The sequence below is a fragment of the Anomalospiza imberbis genome, chromosome 2 (assembly GCF_031753505.1).
Source record: "Anomalospiza imberbis isolate Cuckoo-Finch-1a 21T00152 chromosome 2, ASM3175350v1, whole genome shotgun sequence".
Lineage (NCBI taxonomy): Eukaryota > Metazoa > Chordata > Aves > Passeriformes > Viduidae > Anomalospiza > Anomalospiza imberbis.
The window spans coordinates 63,424,382-63,437,665 of record NC_089682.1 but is presented as its reverse complement, the minus strand read 5'-3'; positions in this window follow the sequence as shown (position 1 = coordinate 63,437,665).

Genomic DNA, 13,284 nt, shown 5'->3' with positions numbered 1-13,284 from the left:
CTTCAATTTTCAGTTAACATTCATTTTTCCCATTTCATTAGGAGAAGAAAAGAGAGCAAATTAAAATTATTTAGACGAGTCAGAAAAAAGCAGTATGATAGATAAGAGACATACATTATCAAAATTGATTAGGAGGGAAAAAATGTGAAAACAACTCACTGCTTTTCCACTGATTCTTTTATAATTTTACCCATTTAAAGGTATTTTTATTATTTACATCCTTAATTCATGTAAATACTTCAAATTTCACTTCTGTGTAGATGAAATGAGAGCATTTTAAGGACAATCAACATCTTCCTGGAGAGAGGATGGTGATTGTGATGGTGATCACCAGTAGTGATGGTGAAAAATGTACTCGAGGTAAGAAGGTATCTGCTATATGTATTTAATACCTTGTCTGCTGATTTAGGTCCTCAGAGTTAAGAAACCTCTGTGACAGCTGTTGTTTTCATCTGGTGTGTCTCTGTGTTGTCTTTTTCTCTCTTCTTCTCTGTTTGCAGATCTTTATCTGAACAGTTTATTTCAGGACTTGTTTGTGCCTTGTACTATGTGAAAGAATATGCAATAAATATTTTGTGGATCTTCTAGACATTGTTACCTCTAAAACTGCAGGAGCCATGATTTGATGAACCATGCCTATGCTTTATGTTTAACCTTGTCTTGAGAGTAGATCTTACCTTGCCTATGAAATTGGCGGCCTTAGGGAGGCTGGAGAGATGATAGAGCAATCTCTTTCTGCCTTTAGCTCTGTTTAGTAGAGGCATCCTCTAAATTACTGTCCAGAGACTGGAGTAAATCACAGATCTGGACTGAGTATAATGATGCTTTGACGAATGACACATGGCAGTGGCTTTTTTGACAGCTTCAACTTTGTGTTCCCTTTAGACAAGGAGATTAAAAACACCTGTCAGAACTGTACCACTGGGCTAAAAGCAGAGGGCACAATAATGTAGGTCATGTATAAAGAATCTGTCAAAAAGAGGTCATGGAAAGTCTGCACTGAATTTGCTGCAACAAGGACTGCTACTTTGGTCATAGTGAAGCCAAAGGCACCTTGATGGAGGCTGTGTGAGGCAGAAGGAGGAGCAGAAGAGAGTTAAAGGGCTACAGGTCAGCCAAGTTTAGCATGGCCATGTGCAACTACCCCTCACAGAGCATCTCTGCAGTATGTTGCCTGAATTTTCCTCAAAGTTACATAAGTACACACACATACATACATACATATATGTGCTTTTGTGTGTGCCTCTAAAAAGATTCTGTGCTAGTTTACTGGGCCAGCTCTCCAGCACAGTCTTCTCTCTGTTCATCCTACCACTAGACCAATATGTCTCACATCTGTTTGAATGAGCAATAGCAGTCTCCAAAGGATATCCTACTTAATAATTTCTTCCCATTTTATAATTGTGGTGTGGTGGCTGCCTACAAGTCACTGCTATGATGCCTCTTGTGAAATAGTTGTAGCAACTGTAGCTCTGATTCAAATTCTTGTGAAAGTCATCTGAATGCTCTTGTCAGAAATAAATTGTCTTGTCAGGCATAAAATTAAATGGAAACAAACAAAACTGGCATAAAATTTCAAAGGAAATAGTTCACAAAATATTTTGCTAATAAGCCTCACTGAAAATTGCAGCACCAGCATCTGTGAGCCTGATGTTCAATGGACTTTGAGAGAGATGGAATGATGCTCAGGCTATGGCTGGTGTCAGTAAATTTTGTGGTACTGAAAAACATTCCCAGGCACTAGATATCAATCTTCTTTCCTGCTAAATTGCTGAAATGGTTCTTGCATATCTTCATTTCACACCAACCCTCTGGATGGTTCCCAGGCACTATTCAGGACATGTCATATGTCAGGGACAATTCCCAAACAACCTGTTTGGAAGTAGACAAACTGCCTGAGAGATTGAGAGTTTAGTAGCCTGAGTGTGAGCTGTTTCACGTCTCTTGGGCACCATGTCTGTAAATGGTCTCAACTGTATTCCATCTCCTGCTGGAGACATAGCCTTAGGCTTCAGGCTCCATCTTATATGCTTCACTTTTGCCTCAGTCCTATGATTTCTCTTTGATCTGGTCATATCTACTGCTGGACAACAGTCCCCAACATTGAATAAAGTATTAGCTGAGCTGCAATCATGTCACCTCTGATCCGTCAGGCATTTTTGCAGGTGGTACTGTACCCTGTGAGCCTCAGAATGACAGACTGAGTGGTAATAAAATTAATCTTGTAACTGATCTAGGAGATAACTCTCATGCCAGAAAGAAAAAGGCAACCAGTTTATGAAATCTGGGGCACTTTTCAGTTTCTGATGAAAAATAAAAGTAGCATAAATTGCATATTTTTCAGGAAGTTTATTTTCCAAAGAATTTTTCTGAAATTAGTTGTTTTTGGCAAAATGCCATTATGGTACAAGTCCAGTGAAATCCTGTGTGACTTTCTACCAGCTTGTGGGAAGCTGTGTTGAAGGGTGGCTGCAGTATATGGGATTTCACTGGACTGCTGCTCCAAAATGATACAAACAGGCTGACTGCTCCAAGTCTAGAAAGCCCAGCAGAAACAGTGATTGTCACAGCTTTAAGCACAATGCTGATTCATTCTTGTCTGAAAGAACTTTACATTTTTCACAGAAGAGATTCTGGTCCATTTGGTCCCTGGTTTCACAGTAACTGAAGTAGCAGGTCAGTAAAGCTCAGTGGAAGAATTAGGGTTTGGGATTTCTGCTGTAAACTTGGGCTGGAATGGATCCAAACAAACATTTTCTGCCCTCTTCTAAGTGACAATTTGATCGATGCTCTTGCAGAAATAGTGTGCATCCATCTTCACCCTCTCCAGCTGCTGAAGCATTTACTTGGGGGATAACAAGTCACCAACATCACCAGTGATGTTGGATTTGGCTCCTAAATTATTCAGACGACTGTCTAGATGGATGTTGAACTAAAACAGATGAAAGATGTGCTCTGGGGCAGTTTAGAAAAAGGTAATCCAGAGCTTTGTGGAGCTTGAGGTTTGGCAGAGACATCTGCAGTCAATGGCTTGTCAGATGCTTTGAACATGCTTAAAGTTGGTTGCTGTTTTGACTAAAGACCAAGTGGCGCACTGATAGAATACTTTAGTGTCAACTCTGCCTTGTGAAAGAAGGATGTTAAGGAATGTAGTTGGACAAACAGCAGACATCGAACAGGATGTTCCAATGGCATTGGGTTGCAGTGGCACCATGAAGAAAACCCACCCAAACAGACTGAGATGATTGAAAGGATATGCTCTTAAAAAAACTGGAAAACCAAGCCACAAAAACATGTTATGAAACAGTGGAATATTCAGGGGCGAAAAAAGGCTTTTGCAATTTTTACAGGGTTCCAAGGCTGGACCTATGACTTTTATCTAACATTCAGATTTATTTTTCTTACCATCTCCCAAAATAAAGGCTACTAAAACTTGGATATGCTATCAGAGCACCCTGAAGAGAAAAGAACTGAGTAAGACCCAGCTGCATGACAAATGACCAGTTGAGAAGAAAATGTGGTGATATAGACAAGAAAGCAGGGTAGGTTATGCTGCACTTATCCACATGAGTGGGGCAAGCCATCAAACATGCAAAGAGGAAACACTGAGTCTTGCTGTACTAATAAAAAAATAGGCCTGAAACTCTTATCTAAAATTATCTTTCAAAACAGGGCAGATACATACAGATTGCTTGATTTCTTGAGGAAAGTCTCTGCACTCTACTGACTCCTGAAACATATCCAAATGCAAATTTGTGCAGGACAAAATTATGTCAGGGATAAAGTTATTAATTTAACAGTACAGTGCATTAATTCTCTGCTGCTGGTCAATTTGCTTCACTGAAGACAAGGAACCAGTATGTCTCACATACATTTCAGGATTTTTCTTCTCAACACTACAAGCTGACAAATGTTCCAGTCCTGATCTTGCAAAGCTCTTCAGGATGTGCTTAACATTAAAGGAGCAATTCCTCATGTTAGGGCCTTACAGTCTCCTCTCATGCAACAAGGAAACTGTTATTCAGAGGCTCCTTATAGAAAATCGCAACAAAAAGAAACATTATAAATTTATGTTAGTATTTATGTTGCTTCTTACTGGCCAGCAATAAAAGCTGTGACTTGTGGCTTTTATTAAAATAATTTTTGCAGGCAATGGTGGATTAAATTTTGTTCTTCCACCTCCTGTTTCACAATGATATGTCAGAAATAACTTCCTTAGACTTTATTGAGTCAGTCCAGTTTTGAAAGAGTAACATTAGATCCATTCCTTTATAATTGTTTCAATGAGTTTGTTTGGGATTAAGGCTAATTAGTCTGTTAATTTAGTATTGACTTTCTAAACTGACCTCAAATGTATTCCGTAATGTAGGATTTTGTATTTCACACTTCCACATTTTAAACTGTTCTCATGTCCCACATTGTTATGGTGTTTCTCCCCTGGTAGCTCAGGAACAGACTTACTTCTCAAAGTAAATTTCACGGATTGGTTCTCAAGTAATCCTCGAATTTGCAAAGTTTATAAACTATTTCCATGCACCATTTGTTCCCACAGTCCATTCCTCTGTGCTGGCAAAATTATTGTCCCCTTCTAGCCCTTCAATGGGGCAGAAGCATGTGCCAGGGTCCCACAGAAGCTATCAAAGGGAGAGAGTCACAATGACATAGCAAATAACAGCAGAGGAAAGAGGAGGAACACTCTGACACAGCATTCCAGAAATTTTATTTCTAACAAATAACCGAGGCACTTCTTTCTTGTAAGGAAAGATAAACCAGCATAAGCCTTGGAAGCAGAAGAAAAGAGCAGGTGCCTTTTCACAGCTGTGACCATGAACAGTGACTGAAAGACTGCATGGAAATAAATCATTTAGACACTTCAGGGAAGAAAATCAGATCTAGAAAAAAAATTTATGCTTCCACTAGTGCTAATACAATGCTTTGTGCTACATAGAGTATTCAACTGAAGGGTTAAGGTTGTGCAGTGCTATGAAATAGTGCTACAGCACCATTCTAAAGCAATTTAAATGCATCCCAAGTAATTGAATTCAGCACTATGTGCATTATGTCCCATAGCTTTCCCTCTTTAGTTGGGAAGGCATAAATCTGATGTCAGCTTTAGTTTTAGTATAATTCACTGTGACCAAAATCCCTTTGCATCATTCTACTTTACACAAGGTACTAGAAAAAAAATGAAGTTCTCTGAAGCACAATTTTTCCTATAAACCCAGATAGAGAAACCAGATTAAACTGCTGTAATCACAGAATACAGATCTTGACCTGTATGCTGATAAATGTGGGAAGTTTTCTCTTCTGTTCTTTGTAGAACATTGCCTTTTCCATGTCCCTAACCTTTCTAACTCTTGTCCTGGGAAGTTTTGATCACAATGTCATTCATGGTCCTAAGTTGGTCCTTCTGCTGTGTTCCAGGATATGTCCAGGGCTGTCTTCCTAGCTTTGATCTTTGCAAAAATTCCCTTATACTGCTATGGAGAGTATTCATCAACTCCATGACACAACACAGAGGATGTACCAAGTCTCCTTTCCTTTACAGTATCCAGTTTGAAAACTTCCTTGGATGTAAACATGTTCACCACCAAACCCCACAGTTATTGTAATTTAGCTGTGAGTGTGGGGCTGAAGGGCAAGCCCATGGAGCCAGCTGAGATGTAAATACAGGTAAGTCTATACTGACTGAATGAATTTGACCTGATAATTTATTTTTCTTTATCTTACTTTAATTTCCATTGAGTAAGCTCCGAGTCTAATTTTCCCATTTCTATTTAGTGTTATCATTGTGATAATGCTGAAGAACTCCTGTAATGAATCAGGGTTCATTTTGAAACAGTGTAACAGCCCAGAGAAAGAAGGTGACTTCAGGAGTTATCCTGTGCTCTTGTGTGTCACAATGCAGTGCAATTCGTCCTAGAAAACCTATAATTTAATACTACCAACAGCTAAAAATCAGTAGCTACCTATTTTTACCTGGTGACACCTCTAACCCTTTGCAACACTTTTTTCCAGTTCTTCTATTGACCAGACTCACTTGTGGGGACCAGTGGGGCCCTTTCGTCATCTGACATCTAGTGGCAGTGCTGTGCAATAGGGATGAGGTCAAAAAGAAAGCCGGGGATGTCACACCGTGGGAAAATTCTAGCTCTTCAGGATCTCATATCGTGGGATAATTTCATTTTCTGATAACCAACCTACGTTTTTAAATTTGCTGTCTTCTTAATGTAATGCTATGCATTTAGGGGTGCAGTGACATGTGTGTTTTTCTCACTAAAACAGATGAAACATTTTGCATTTGAACTTGCATTGTGCCCTTTTAAAATGCAGTCTCACTTTAATTCTAAGTACTGGAAATTTATGGAAAAAAATCTTAGGGACTTATTACAAAGTCCTTGCTGAGCTTATAACAGAGGTAAAAGGTTTGAAATACAAAATGAAGGTAACATTGGCAAAAATTAAAAAGTCAAAAGTCCTTTTAAATAATCCAAACGATGCCTACTCATTTCCAAAGCCAGAAAATCCTCAACTCACCACCTGTGCGTTCATGTATTCTTTATGCATTTAAGCTCTCCTGAAAAGAGCTGGTACTTTGCTTTGTCAGGAACACCACACCACAGTCTCTGAGTCCTTCATGCTCATGGTGCTGTAGCCCACATTTCTGGTCACCTGAAGAGCTGGGAATGCCTGCATGTCCTTAAGATTTCCTGTCATGCTGCTGCAGCCATCTTCACAAACTGATGCCTTCTCCTTTGGATATAATACATTTGAAAGAAATCCTTAAGAAAGCAGAAAAATTCAAGCAAATTTTGCTCATTGGCATGTTAATATTTTGATTGACAAAAATTGAGTATTTTACAATTTTTAATGTATGAAATTATGATTAAAAATAGTCTAGATGAACATATGATTATTAGAAAAGTCTGGAAAATAACATATGATTATTAGAAAAACTGAATTATTAGTTTATTAGCGTGAAGACAGTATGGTGTATTTATACTGAAATCTTAGATCTTATACAGATTGAGGTTTGGTTCAGAGTAAAAGGAAATTATAATTTTGGTATTTTCTGTGATTTCAAACATTCAGATTTTGATGATTTTAGGTTATTTGCATCAGCTTTCTCTAAGGCAAATAGAAATACGGCAAAGAAATCTAAACAACATCTTTATTGCAGTATGTATAGTGTATATTATTTTGTATATTAGTAGTACTCAGCTTTTCTATTTTGAATAAACAGATTATGCTGTAACATCAGGTATGACTTGTACAGGCCCTTGTCTACCATTAGCACCAGAAAAAATACTATTATTTCCACTATTTTTCTCAAAAGAGAGAGGTAAAATTACTACTGTGCATGGAGATAAACTTACTGAGTGTACATGGTAATGAAACAAGACCTCTGTCTCTTTGTCAGATACACACACTGCTGTTAATTCCAGCTGCTAGCCAAGGAGTGTGGCACCATTGCTGGAGGAAGACAATTGTATTTAGAGAAAGGATAGGAGCCCCTCTGTCTTGCAAACCAGTGGTTCATACCTGTGCCATGTTACAGAGTGTTCACACTTTGTTTTCTTCAGTGTGCAAAAAAAGCCTCAGTAGCCTTTTATTTCTCTTACAGTGTGAGCCCAGCCTTGGTGACCAACAATAGGTGCAGGGACCAGGTTTTTAGGTAGTCCATGTCTCGCTGAGAATGGTTTTTGGCCCCGTGCTGAAGGAGGAAAAGGGTCTCAGAAGTTTCCTTCAGGAGATAACCGTATGCCTTTTTTTTTTTTTGCTAGTTGTTGCAGAAAAACTTTGCCTGGGATCTATATCCATCTGTTCCCTAAGTCTCTGCTGTCAGCCACACACAGGGAAAGTACTCAGTATCTGACTTGGACTGACTTCTGGTGCTAAAACACTTGCCTTTGGCCGCATGGTTTGAACGTGTCCAAAGGACCATTCGTTGCTCTGAGCTCAGATGTCTCCATTAGGCATTTGGACAGCTCTTACCAGGATTCTGGTTTTTGTGGCCACAGAGTGCTCCACAAACAAAAAACATGCAAGGCAAGTGAATATAATGAATAAGTTGGCTTCAAAATCATCCTCATGTCAAAGTCCATAGTTCCTTTGTTCTTTCCCCAGATAGCTGCCCTAAGAGATAAGATCTTTATTCCTACCTGTTGGCAGTATGTTCTCTAAGCTTAGGATCATTTTTTATCCACAAGCATTTCATTTCACCCTCACTTTAAAGCTTTAAGAATGGCATAATAATGGTCAAATTCATCCCAAATTGCAGAGACTTTACCTGATGGTTAAGCATCTTTAAAGGCTCAGATCCAGTTAGAAGGACACCAGACACAAAGATATAGGTGGAAATCACATACTTACTTATGTAGAACTTGGCCTTCACAGTGTAACCAAATTCTCACAGAAATGCTATGTCTGCAAAAATATCTCACAGTATATTCAGGAATGAAAGGAAGACCTCTGTATCTCCCTTTGTACAATTTCCATTTTGTGTAGACCTCTGCCTTTTGATAACACTGATTCCCAAAATTATGGCCTCCAATAATCTGTACCTGAAAATAATCTTTGCAAAACCAGAGGCAGAAGCAGAAAGGTTTGCAAGGTGGGGGAGAAGCTCTGGGAAGGAGAGTCAAGGGGACTGCAAGGGCAAGGAACATGATGGGATCTATTCTCATATACACACAGATCACTTTGAATGTACTGGTGTGAATGTACATTTCTTCAGCCAAGTGCTTGAGGAGTGGCCATGATTTGTGTGAACTTTGCTGGGGCAGTGCATTTCTATGGTCTTAATGAGCACAGATGTCCCATTTGGGCTATGACTGCACAAAAGATTTCAAAAGCAGTGTTACTTAAATACATGTTGGAATTTTGGCATGAACTTGAAGACTTTGCTGAATCAGCGCCTTCTTCTCTAATAAATCCTGTCCTCTGGCTCACAATGTGCACAGGCTGCACAGTGTTCCTGGAAATGAGGAAAGAGTTTATCACACTTAGAAATCAAAAAGACATCTTTACTAATAGTTATTCTCCTTCCATACTCTGTACATCTCTATAAACAAACAGTTGTTGACTTGCAGAATTTTGCTCCAGAACACACCTGTACCTGTTTGGTCTCCTTCTGAGATCAGTGTAAACTTTCCTTACTTCCTTACACTACGTGTATTTATTTAACACTGAAAGCCTGCTCTGTTCACAGTAATCCTGTTTACAGTAGTATGAAGTGATAAATGCACTATTCAGCTGCTTGAAAAATTATAACCAAACTAGAAATTGCATCATGATTTAAAGAGTTCATGTATTTACTGTGTAAATCATGTCCTCTATAGTCTTTGGTGAAAATCAAAAGTGGTAGTTATAAAAGTAATGGTCATAGCCTGAAACATAGCTAAAAGTAAATATATGCATATATATTTGAATTATATGCATGCACACACATTTGAAAAATGCTTTTCATTGCTTTTTGTAAACTATATATTTTTCATCTTTATTACCAAGTTGTTCTGTTTAATAATGACATTTTCCATATGTCTGTAAGTATTTATTTTCTGAAAATACCTGCATTTTTAAGTATCAATTTTTCATCCTAACTGCTGTAACCCTTTCAGTCTAGGGCAAAACAGCTTTTACCAGTACCTATAATAGTTGCTGATAATTTAGGGGGCTCAGTCCTTCAGAACATAGTTTCTTGTACCCTCTTGGTACTTTTCTTTATGTTTTCCTTTTGGTGACTTTGAACCACCACCAACATGACAAACACACAGCTCAGCTTATTCAATTTAAATTACCCTATTAATAGATTTAACAAAGCATTTTTTGTTTTTAAATCCGAGTGCTTCTCCTCGCATACTTTTCTCTCTACAAAATACCTTTATGCAAACTTTTATTTAGGAAATCCTGAGCCGAGTAACCGCACAACTGAAATTAAACATCTGAGGAGCTGAGCTGTCGGGAGCCAGCCTGGAGCAGATGCTGGCGCGGCTGTGAGCGCGGGGTGCCAGATGTGAGCGCGGGGTGCCAGATGTGAGCGCGGGGTGCCAGATGTGAGCGCGGGGTGCCAGCTGTCAGCGCTAGGTGGCAGCGGTGACCGCGCGGTGGCAGCTGTGAGCCCTGGGTGACAGTTGTGACCTTGGGGCAGCAGCGCTGAACCCCCACCCCCAGACCAGGGGACCCTGCAGCAGGGGCAGTGGGCAGTGCTGGCAGGTCCCTGCGGGCTGCGTCCATGGGAATTGCTGGGCTGGGCTCGGCAAGGTGCAATTCTTAACTCCAATCTGTTGCAAGAAGCAGTGATTGTTTGGGGGCCTGTGCTAACCTTCCGCAGCGAATGCTCCAGAAATAATCACCACCTTCAGCAGTCCAAGGCCAAACAGACAGCCCACAGCCACAATATCCAGAGGCTGAGTTACCCACCCCAGACCCAGATTTAGTCTTTAGGAGCCTGTGTTGGATTTTTATCTGATGGTTTGGAACCTTGTGCTGCTCATTAATGTGGAGGTTGAATGGCCCTTGGTTCCACCAGCAGCATTTGTTCCTATCATACAGAGATGGCATTTCCACGCCTTCCCTGCTCCTTTAGCTCCTGCAGGCTGCAGAGCCCCACAGAGCCTGTGCAGACCCACACACACCCATATGGGGATGAGGTACTTTAAGGAGCACACCAACACACACATGGATCTATGTCCACTAACTTATCTAAAGTTAGCAAGATACAATGCTTACAGACCGTAACAACACATGAAGCCTGGGATGCCTGAGGAAAAATCCAACAGACATCCCTTATCCCAAGCTGATTTAATCAATGAATGCAGACAGACCATAAAAAAAGTCTGATTTACAGCCAGAACCACAAAACCCACATCTCAAATCCCTGAATGCAAAGTACATGTGCAAGGTACACTCAGATCATTGAGATGGCTGTCACTAAAAGGGTTCACCCTGCAAGGCTCTCTGCCTGGCTGTGTAGACCTCAGAAAAGTGCTCTCCCTGTTTTGGCTAGGCCCCTCATCTGCACTGTGCCACTCACTCGCTGCTCTTGCTGATGTCCTGTTTCAGCACCTGCAGTGTCTGTACTGGGTTTCAGTTCTCAGCTTTGAGCATGGGTCTGGCATGTCTGATGGACCAGTGTTCAAAAAGGTTCAAACTTCATAAGCTGTTCAAAGAACATGTTGGCTATCAGCACTTAAACACAGCTTTGCACCTTCATTTCCTGTTATCAGGATTTGGGCAATTTGCAGCAAGGGGCATGAAGTTATGAGCGAGTGCAGGGAAGAATGGTTATGTACCGCCAGGTAATAACAAGTTTTTCTTTACATGTTAGCTTCCATGCTTGTCTTTCTTCTTCCTTTAAGGTACTAAACCCTTAAAAAATTCAGTATCAGTTTTCTCAGGGATTTTGGTGTATCTGTCTGTCACCTGAGAGCACAGGGGAGAATTGCTCATTTGAAAGGGTAAGATTTGGCTTTTCAGCTCTCCTCTAGCAAGTATTTGATCATACATAGTTCCTGCCCCTCTCTGTTAGCTGAAACACTCCCATGTCAGTGTCAGGAAATTGGGCTCCTGTGGGTAAAGAAGTGACCAGGACTTTTCAGGACAATCTGCCAGGAATGCTGTAGTTTCTGTGCCTCAGCAACATATTACATTAGGATGTATAATTTCCTCATTTCAGTTCAGTCTCATTATTTTAGGATCTTATTCATTTGAAAAACAACTGTTGAAAACCATTAATTGGATGAGAAGCAAATGGCCATTTTTCTTGATGACATGAAACCACTGGAAAGACAAGTGAGGATTAGCTGTCTCCCTGGTTTTATATGCAATTTCTGCCTTTCCTTGTCTGGCCTCTCAAACTCCTCTTGTCAACAGTAGGGGGAATACAAGATTATAAAACTGAATGGGAATCTGCAGTGGAAATCAAGAAGAATGTTTAGTAAAAACACTGAGAAAATTATTTCAGCTTGACCACATGGGATCCTGTTTTCTGTGTGTCTATACATCCATCTGGTCCCACAGCAACTGGAGGTACTGGCTGATTTTTCCAAGCCAAACTGAAATTTCAGAGTTCCTACTGGTTTTGTGGAAAATAGCATCTGGCTAGAGGAGAAAAACCCCTGTTAATGGGAAGACAGATAATTCATCCCTAGGCCGGGCTGTGGGGCTATGGCTGGTCACCCCACAAGTAACTACACAGCATTACCCAGCTAGATACCTAAATATAGTATGGGGACATGCATTATGAGGAGCTATAGGAGGCATAAGAAAGGGGGAGAGGTATTGGGAACTCTTTGGGGCTGTGGGAGGATACGGTGAGCTGCAAGACATAATCCCATGTGGTCCAGAGGTAAAATGATAGGACCACCAGCAAGCACTCTTCTGTTGTGACACTCCTATTCTGGTTCCTACTCCTCCAATGAAGTGACAGAGAGGGAAAACTGAGTGACCAAGCTGTTACCACTAATCAGAAGTCAAGTCTTTCTGTGTTGGGAATGACTTTTTAGGCCTTCTTTGCTAATAAAGGAAAAGCAATACTGATTGCTTTTTTGATTTTCACAGCTGACCTGTGAACGTGAACCCCTCACTGATTTAACAGAATGCCAGAGCTGTCCGTCAGAAAGCTTCATTAACTACATTCCACTGTTAAAGATTAACTTGCCTTAAGACCAGGGATTTTTATAAATTATGAAACGATGTTTCACCTAAGAAAAGAAGGAGCACAGGGTAACTATGATGTTTGTTTATATATCTGAAGGCAGTGGAACTTGCCTATGCATTGCAAAGAACTGAATAATCTCCTCTATGACTCAATGATTAAACGTTACTTGAAATTAAAATTACAATTATATTACACACTGAGCAGACTGTGTGTTAAAGAGTAATCTTGCCTCTCAGTATAAACACCTGGGTGTAACTTGGCAGCTTTTGTGACTGTGCTGTTAAAATGTGCTTTCTACTTCACAGCCATCAATTTAATTGAAGGCTGGAGAAGAGTTTAAGGAGCCTGAAAAGACAGAAATAGCTAAGGAATCGTCTCTGTCCCACCTGCCTCCAGGATGTTCTGCTCTTTTTGTCTGGGATATCACAATCACTCCACAGTGTCAATGCGAGCAGGTGCCTTCAGACAACTTTATCGCTGGCTTGTAGTGATAAAAAAAGCTGCTGTTTTAACTTGTCAAAAAAGCAAACATCATAGAGGAGAAATGCAGGATGTCCTATTCTGAATAAAAACTGAGAGATGCAGACCAAAGATACTATTAATTCCACCCAGCCTTATCTATC